This window comes from Paroedura picta, chromosome 1 (genome assembly GCF_049243985.1).
Source record: "Paroedura picta isolate Pp20150507F chromosome 1, Ppicta_v3.0, whole genome shotgun sequence".
Taxonomy (NCBI): domain Eukaryota; kingdom Metazoa; phylum Chordata; class Lepidosauria; order Squamata; family Gekkonidae; genus Paroedura; species Paroedura picta.
This window is the reverse complement of record NC_135369.1, coordinates 110,350,584-110,358,482: the sequence shown is the minus strand read 5'-3', so window position 1 is coordinate 110,358,482 and position 7,899 is coordinate 110,350,584.

The following is a 7,899-nucleotide window of genomic DNA, read 5'->3' as shown; positions in this document are numbered from 1 at the left end:
TGTAATTGAGTCTAAAGTGTGTGCAGGTCCTGGGTTAACCAGAAGTTCTCTGCCCAAGAAAGTGAACACATTTGAAAAGATTGAGGCTGTTTGTGACAGCCAGCAGTGATGGGCATGCATGATGCCGAATTCTCCTTAAAGCTGCATGCAAGCAAAATTTCAGATGTGGATGTTTTCGACTACTGCATTGTCCCCACCTGCCATCCATCTTTCAGAATGCAAAACGAGAACTGTCATGAAGGAAGTTAGTCTGCTAAAGCCATTAAGATGTTTTACATAAAGAAAACCTCAATGAAAATTTAAAACGATTAGACGGCTTGTTCATCACAGATCAAGTTATTTTCCACAGTTGCCTCCCAGCATGGAGTATTTGGTCACCAGTACCTTTAAAGATCCAAAAACGGCACAAGAGGCTTCTTAACTATTAATCTGCCCTGCATGTTTGGCACCAAATTCAGACAACTTGGAGAAGTTCCTTTCAAACGGCCTGGTTTTTTCTCTCTCTTCTACTTTGTATACCTTTCCATAAGAAAGCTGGCCTATTTTTAGGAGTTGGCTGGTGACGTTCAGCCCAGTGGTTTTGACTTTCATAGCTGTTGTTTTTCCTATCCTTAAATCAAAAAGCAGAAGGCTTGGCCGATGGGAGATATATTAAAGCTTTCCTTCTCTGTGTTCAAAGTGGTGATTTTGTAAGTGTCTGGAAATCCTCTGCACATTTCACCAGACCCAAACAGATCATTTAGTCCAAGACATTTGTTTCTTCTTGACCTTGTTATTCCAGTTACATGTCCCACTGACTTCAATTTGGTCTCCTCGAGAAGTGAGGAATTGTAACTTTATGCCACTATCCTCCTGAGCGGCTTCAGAAGCAGCAAAAGAAACAGTGACAATAGCTACTACTGCTGCCTTTGGTAATGGGTTCAGAGCTACCTAACTCTGCTCTGGTTGCCAGACAAGCTCTTTGGAACTGGAAAAAGACTGGCGCAGTCAGTGGACAGAATTCTGAAATTCAAAGAGTAGGCAGCCATTTTTGTCCATAATCACCACTAGTACCATTGATACCTAAGAGCAGGGATTCCCAACTAGAAGTCCGTGGACCCCTGGGGGTTCGTAGACATTCTGAAGTGGTGTGATATTGTGTGTGTGTGTGTGGGGACTCCTGTTCTTTCCAATCTATATGAGGTAGAGCCCCCACAATAGTAGTAAAGGTGGGGGAGGGAACAAAAGGAGGTCTAAGAGTAGTGATGGGTAGTGATGTTACTTCAGGAGGCATGGCACGGAGTTTGGCCAGTTGACATCACTTCTGGGGGTCCTCAAAGTCAAAGTTTTTTTCAGGGACTCTTCCATGGTCAAAAGTTTGAAAAAGACTGTCTTAGGGAGACAGCTTGGTATCTCTAAAAAGGAGTGGCCTCTAATCTGGAAAATTGGGTTTGATTCCCCACTCCTCTGCATGCAGCAAGCTGGGCGACCCTGGTCCACTTAAAGTTCTCTCAGAACTACTTATAGTTCTCTCAGAACTCTCTCAGTTTCACCTACCTCACAGAATGTGTCACAGGAAGGGTAGGTGATTATAAGCCCCTTTGAGACTCCTTCGGGTAATAAAAAGTGGGGCACGAAAAACAACTCTTCTCCTTTCAAACTCATCAAAACCCTTCCTCAGGCTGGTTGTTAGTTTCAAACATCTCAGTGTTTCGTGGAAAAAGATCAATCTCAGAGAAACTATTAGAGGAAGGTTTATATTGACTTGCAGGAGGGCATTTTGGCCTGAAGGAAGACACACACATTTCCGTTGGCTTAAACAAGGCCACAGCTTTATTAATACTCCACAGGAGTGTTGGCACAGCATGGGAGAGGGAGCCTGACTTGCAGTCAGAAGACCACAAGAACCTGGACCCCAGCAGCACCCTGGAGCCCATCCAGATCCCCACTGAGAACACAGGTCTCCTTGCTGCTGTGATCCCACCCATGGGAAGAGCCAACGATGATCTGGGGCCACCTGGTTTCCTTGCTGGGAATGCGAGTCCCCTTGCCGCTGGATTCCTCCCATAGGTAAGTGTCCACCTGAGGTGCCAAAAGGAAGCGCCCACTTCCCTTGGCACCACCCCAGACCTGCCACCTCATAAGGACATCCCCAACCTGGGGAGTCTGATGCGAAGACCAAAATCCCCCCAAAGGCCCCATCCCATGCCAAAACCACCAGCTGTGATGAAATGCGATATAAAGACATCACCAGTGGCCATACAGATGTAAGTTTAATAGCCAGCAAAACAGGGTGGGTGGGAGGGAAGCTGCTTGGGTGGTGAGCCTGGCACCAAGAGGCAGGGCTCCTCCCAGGTGCCAATGCTGTGGGTGTGACACTTTTGTGCAGCACCCGCCCTTCTCGCCACCCTCACACCTACCCCCCCCCCAGGACATCTTCCTGCTGCCTGTTCCTCCGCTGCATCAATGGCAGCTGCAGCTAATTCTTTGCCGCTTTTTCTTACAACCTGGTGACCATCAGTTTTGGTCTGATCAAACATGGCAGTCTGTAACATAACATGCACAGGTGTAGTCAGAATCAAAGAATCAGACTTGGAAGGGGGCATACAGACCATCTAATCCAACCCCCTGCTCAGTGCAGGATCAACCCAAAGCATCTATGATCCATACTGATGCATCTGTTCTGACGCTTCTGAAGGGGCCTATAAGATCCCCCTTCATATGGCATCTTCTTGTTCTCCGCACCCCACCCCCCCAAAAAAAAGAACATTACTATGATAAGGCTAGCTATTTAGCAAAACCTGGTAAGACATAAGGAGTGTTACTGGAAGACAATTGGATCTTTTTCCTCTTGGTTAAAGAGAAATTCTTTCCATTCCCAAAAGGGGGGGGGGCGACTGATTACTACCCAATAATGAAAAGAAGAAGAGTTGATTTTTATATGCTGCTTTTCTCTACCCAAAGGAGGCTTAAAGTGGCCTTCCCTTTACTCTCCCCCCAACAGACACCCTGTGAGGTAGGTGAGGCTAAGAGAGCCCTGATATCACTGCTCGGTCAGAACAGCTTTATCAGTGCTGTGGTGAGCCCAAGGTCACCTAGCTGGCTGTATGTGGGGGAGTGCAGAATTGAACCCGGCATGCCAGATTAGAAGTCCGCACTCTTAACCACTATACCAAACTGGATCTGTTTTATGAGAATGTATATGTGAGAATATATAGGGAAACAAAACCCTACACATGTTTTGTAATAGAAGGGAATTAAATTTATTTAATTTTCAGTTAAAATTATGTGAAGAATAAGAACAAGATGGTAAAAGTATCAGCAAATCTAAATCAGACCTGCTTCCTGGGGGGGGGGGGGGAGATCTGCAACATATGGCCTTATTTGTGTTAAATGTATTTATAAAATCATTTGATGCTATTTAATGCTAATTAGAATCTATTTTGAGATAAAAAAGACAGAAAAGGGCAGCAGTGCCAAACTAGATGGATAATTTTGCCTTCTGATCTCTTTTTCTATCACCTAGATGTCATCATGTACCCATTGAAAACCCAAGTCTGAAAGGTTACAATCAAAGATAGGATAATCGTCTCATCAGATTTGTCTTTAATCAGATAGTTTGATGGGAAACTAAAAACGTATCCTAGCTTCTAAGGAAAATTGTATACAGGCATTGTTTTCAAAGTGAATGGGTGAAAACAAGTATCAGAGGAAATACAACTAGAAATTCTGGACTAGTGCCTTCCAGGCATGAAAAGGGAAATGGAATTTTAATGAGTTTGACTTACCACATTAATAGCTTCCCATGAAAATCCACCTGCTGCCAGTTCAAGTGCCAGGCTGTGAATGCTTACTGATCCTTGAGATCTTCTGTTTGTTCTCTTTTCCTTTGCTCCTTTGTCTTCCTGGAGGAGATGCCAGAGCTCCTTGGCTTTTTCAATGCGAACATTTAGGGTTTCAAAATCCAGTTTGTTGATCAGTTTTTAAATCACTGGACTATGGCAAATAAGCATCAAATACAATTATTTAAACAGTTTCTTCCTTTTATGAGTTTTTTTCTTTAAAAAGGGTTCCACACATACTTTCCCTATTTTGTTTCCCTATCCAGTTTATTTTTAAAAAAATCAGCTGTCCCTTATGTTTTTGGTTGTTACATAACTGTTCAAGACAGTGCACTGTCAAAAAGAGACTTGAATTACAAATGGTGACATTTGAACATGCCCTAAAACTATTACAACTGGTCTGTTATTCATTTTTAGTTACTAAACTTTTCATGAAAACAAAACTTATTGATTTACTACCACAAATTAGTAGAATCATTTTAAAAACCTCAACCTTTCTAGCAGTAGTTTGATTGGGGCTATAGATGTCTTTCAATGATAAAAAATTTGTCGAATAATGTAAAGCTATGAGCATTACAAAATGGGAATTAACTGAATACTGAAATATCATAGAATCAAAGAATCATAGAGTTGGAAGGGGCCATACAGGCCATCTAGTCCAACCCCCTGCTCTATGCAGGATCAGCCCTAAGCATCCTAAAGCATCCAAGAAAAGTGTGTATCCAACCTTTAAGACTGCCAGTGAGGGGGAGCTCACCACCTCCTTAGGCAGCCTATTCCACTGCTGAACTACTCTGACTGTGAAATTTTTTTTCCTGATATCTAGCCTATATCGTTGCACTTGAAGTTTAAACCCATTACTGCGTGTCCTCTCCTCTGCAGCCAGCAGAAACAGCATCCTGCCCTCCTCCAAGTGACAACCTTTCAAATACTTAAAGAGGGCTATCATGTCCCCTCTCAACCTCCTTTTCTCCAGGCTGAACATTCCCAAGTCCCTCAACCTATCTTCATAGGGCTTGGTCCCTTGGCCCCAGATCATCCTCGTCGCTCTCCTCTGTACCCTTTCAATTTTATCTACGTCCTCCTTGAAGTGAGGCCTCCAGAACTGTACACAGTACTCCAGGTGTGGTCTGACCAGTGCCGTATACAATGGGACTATGACATCTTGTGATTTTGATGTGATGCCCCTGTTGATACAGCCCAAAATGGCATTTGCCTGAAATATCAAGTGTTGGCTCAACTTTCTTTGCCCTCAACAATTTTGTATTGGTTTAATTACATCTTCTTCATTACATGGGCACCCTACACTTCCTCAATGGATTGGATTTCAGAGTGTCTTTAATGCAGTTATCTCACTTTATTCTAACACATCCCCTGTTATAAATTAGACTTCAACTTACCCAAGGGCAGCTTTATTGCTGTATAGGTGTCTGAAGTTGCACTTTCCACATTATAAACTAGCTCTCTATACAATTTTAGTTATTAATACAGGATATATCTCTAGAGCACAGTTGATTCATCCTAGAATGTTGTAGGGATGAATATTTTCATATAAAAATTCTTTTCATTTTGATTTATTCTTCATTTTCATTTTCACTGATTTCAAAGGAAAACTCGCCCTGTTTTTCTGATGTTACTAGCAGAAGATAGTGTCACAAGGGCTGCAGTATCTGGCATTGCTAGCCTTTATTCCGCAAAGCCCAGTGCGTCCATCTCTTCCTTTTATCAGCAGAAACTTCTGAATGAGAATCTGATTTACACTGGATGCCTTTGGTGCCTTCACCATCTCCTATCATTAGGTAGTGGTGGAGGTACTGGGGTTGCTGAATAATGCCTAGCAGGGTGCAGCACAGTGCAACCTGGGTCTGGACCAGTCATTGCAGACCATTCATCAGTGTCCTTTCCTTGCCTCCCCTTGCTCAGGAAGTACAGTCCCCCCCCTCACATAGCATTTAATGACCTGACCTAGCTATCAGTGTCTCTGAGTAGAACCTACTGAACACATGCAAAAGCAAGAAAATAAAATGAAACTCCAACATGAGAAAGAAATGACATTCTTTAACCACAGGTGTTGTGAGGGTGCAGAGTTGTTTAACAGCCGTTCAAGGTGGAAAGGGGACAGGATAATAATTTCAGCCCATGGATGACTGTGACTGTTGAACACATTATGTTCACCTATCAAACATGTTTGCCATGAAGTTTTCAGCATCTCTAGGAATATTCCCTGCCTTTATTTTATTTCAGAAATATACAGTCTTATGTCCATACATGAATGAAAATGAGAAATGTCATAGAACCATACACTGAACTAATGCCTGCTTCTCTGTTTATACCACGGGGACAAAGGCAAAAGGCACACGTGGACTACATCAAGCATGAGTAGTACGAGTGCCAATAAATGGCCAGTTTTCACTACAGTAAACAAAGATGTAGGAGCTTTGTCTTTTAACTATCATATAGTCTGCCACTATAAAACAGAAGTGATTATTTAAAGTGCCTTCTGACTAAAAATCATTGATATGTCAGGAACCCAAAGGTTGAGCAGCAAATATATATAAAAAATAAAATACAAATATTTTGTATTAAGAGCACATTAAGATTAAAAGCAACATTAAAACATAAAACAATGTCTATGCAATATTGCATGTACAGTCTCAATAGTTGCACATGGCATGACCATAGATCAAACATGTTTCAACCCAGAGGGTTTTCATCAGGGTCAAATAAACTATCTGAACACATATAATGGTACAGTATTATAATGAAACCTGGCTGGTGGCGTAAGAAGAATAACATGTGAAGCTCCAAACAATATAATGATTTCAGATGTGGAGCTCACAATCAAAAATCAAGTAGTTAAGAACCACCATTCTATCCAGGGCCAAAATTCAGTCCTGAGTGTGCATCTTCATGTGTAAACCAAAAGAAAGTGATTTCTTTGGCGATCGCGGCAATGGCTGACTGAGTGCATAGGCAGCAATACCACTTGCTATCTTCCGCAAGAGCTGATGTATGTAGATCTTCAGAAGGAGCAAAAAATACAATTAACAAGTAACTATTTTGTGAATGGCAAAGTATTGTGCATGCCAGTTTTGGGGGAAACTTTCACACTTGAGACTCAGCAGGAGTTTAGTGACATTAAGTGAAACACTTTCACTTAATCACTGTATCAAATGGAGTATTGTGTCCAGATCAAGGGAGGTGATGGTACCGCTTTACTCTGCTCTGGTTCGGCCTCATTTGGAGTACTGTGTTCAGTTTTGGGCACCCCAGTTGAAGAGGGATATTGACAAATGAGAACGTGTCCAGAGGAGGGCAACAAAGATGGTGAGGGGTTTGGATAAAGGTTGGGGAAGCTTGGTCTGTTTAGCCTACAGAGGAGACGACTGAGAGGCGATCTGATAACCATCTTCAAGTATTTAAAAGGGTGCCGTATGGAGGATGGAGCAGAATTGTTCTCTCTTGCCTCAGAGGGACAGACCAGAGCCAATGGGATGAAATTAATTTTTAAAAAATCCATCTAAAAATCCGGAAGAAGTTCCTGACAGTTAGAGCGGTTTCTCAGTGGAACAGGCTTCCTCGGGAGGTGGTGGGGTGGTTTGCCAGTGCCTTCCCCAGTCATTACCATTTACCCCCCAGCAAGCTGGGTACTCGTTTTACCGACCTCAGAAGGATGGAAGGCTGCTGGGATTGAACTCCCAGCTCCATGGGCAGAGCTTTAAGACTGCATGTCTGCTACCTTAGCACTCTGCGCCACAAGAGGCTCATTAGGAGGGAGGTGGTGAGTTTTCCATCTTTGGAAATTTTTAAACAGAAGCTAGATAGCCATCTTGCGGAGAGGCTGATTCTGTGAAGGCAAAGGGGTGGCAGGATACAGTAGATGAGCGATTGGGATGTGAGTGTCCTGCATAGTGCAGGGGGTTGGACTAAATGACCCATGAGGTCCCTTCCAACTCTATGATTCTACGATTCTACATTCTGAATTTCAAAAGAGCAACCTCAGGCTCTATACTGGCCAATTAATGGCTTTATTCCCTTAACATTTCAAGCACTGAATATTAGATTTTGTTCCACAAAG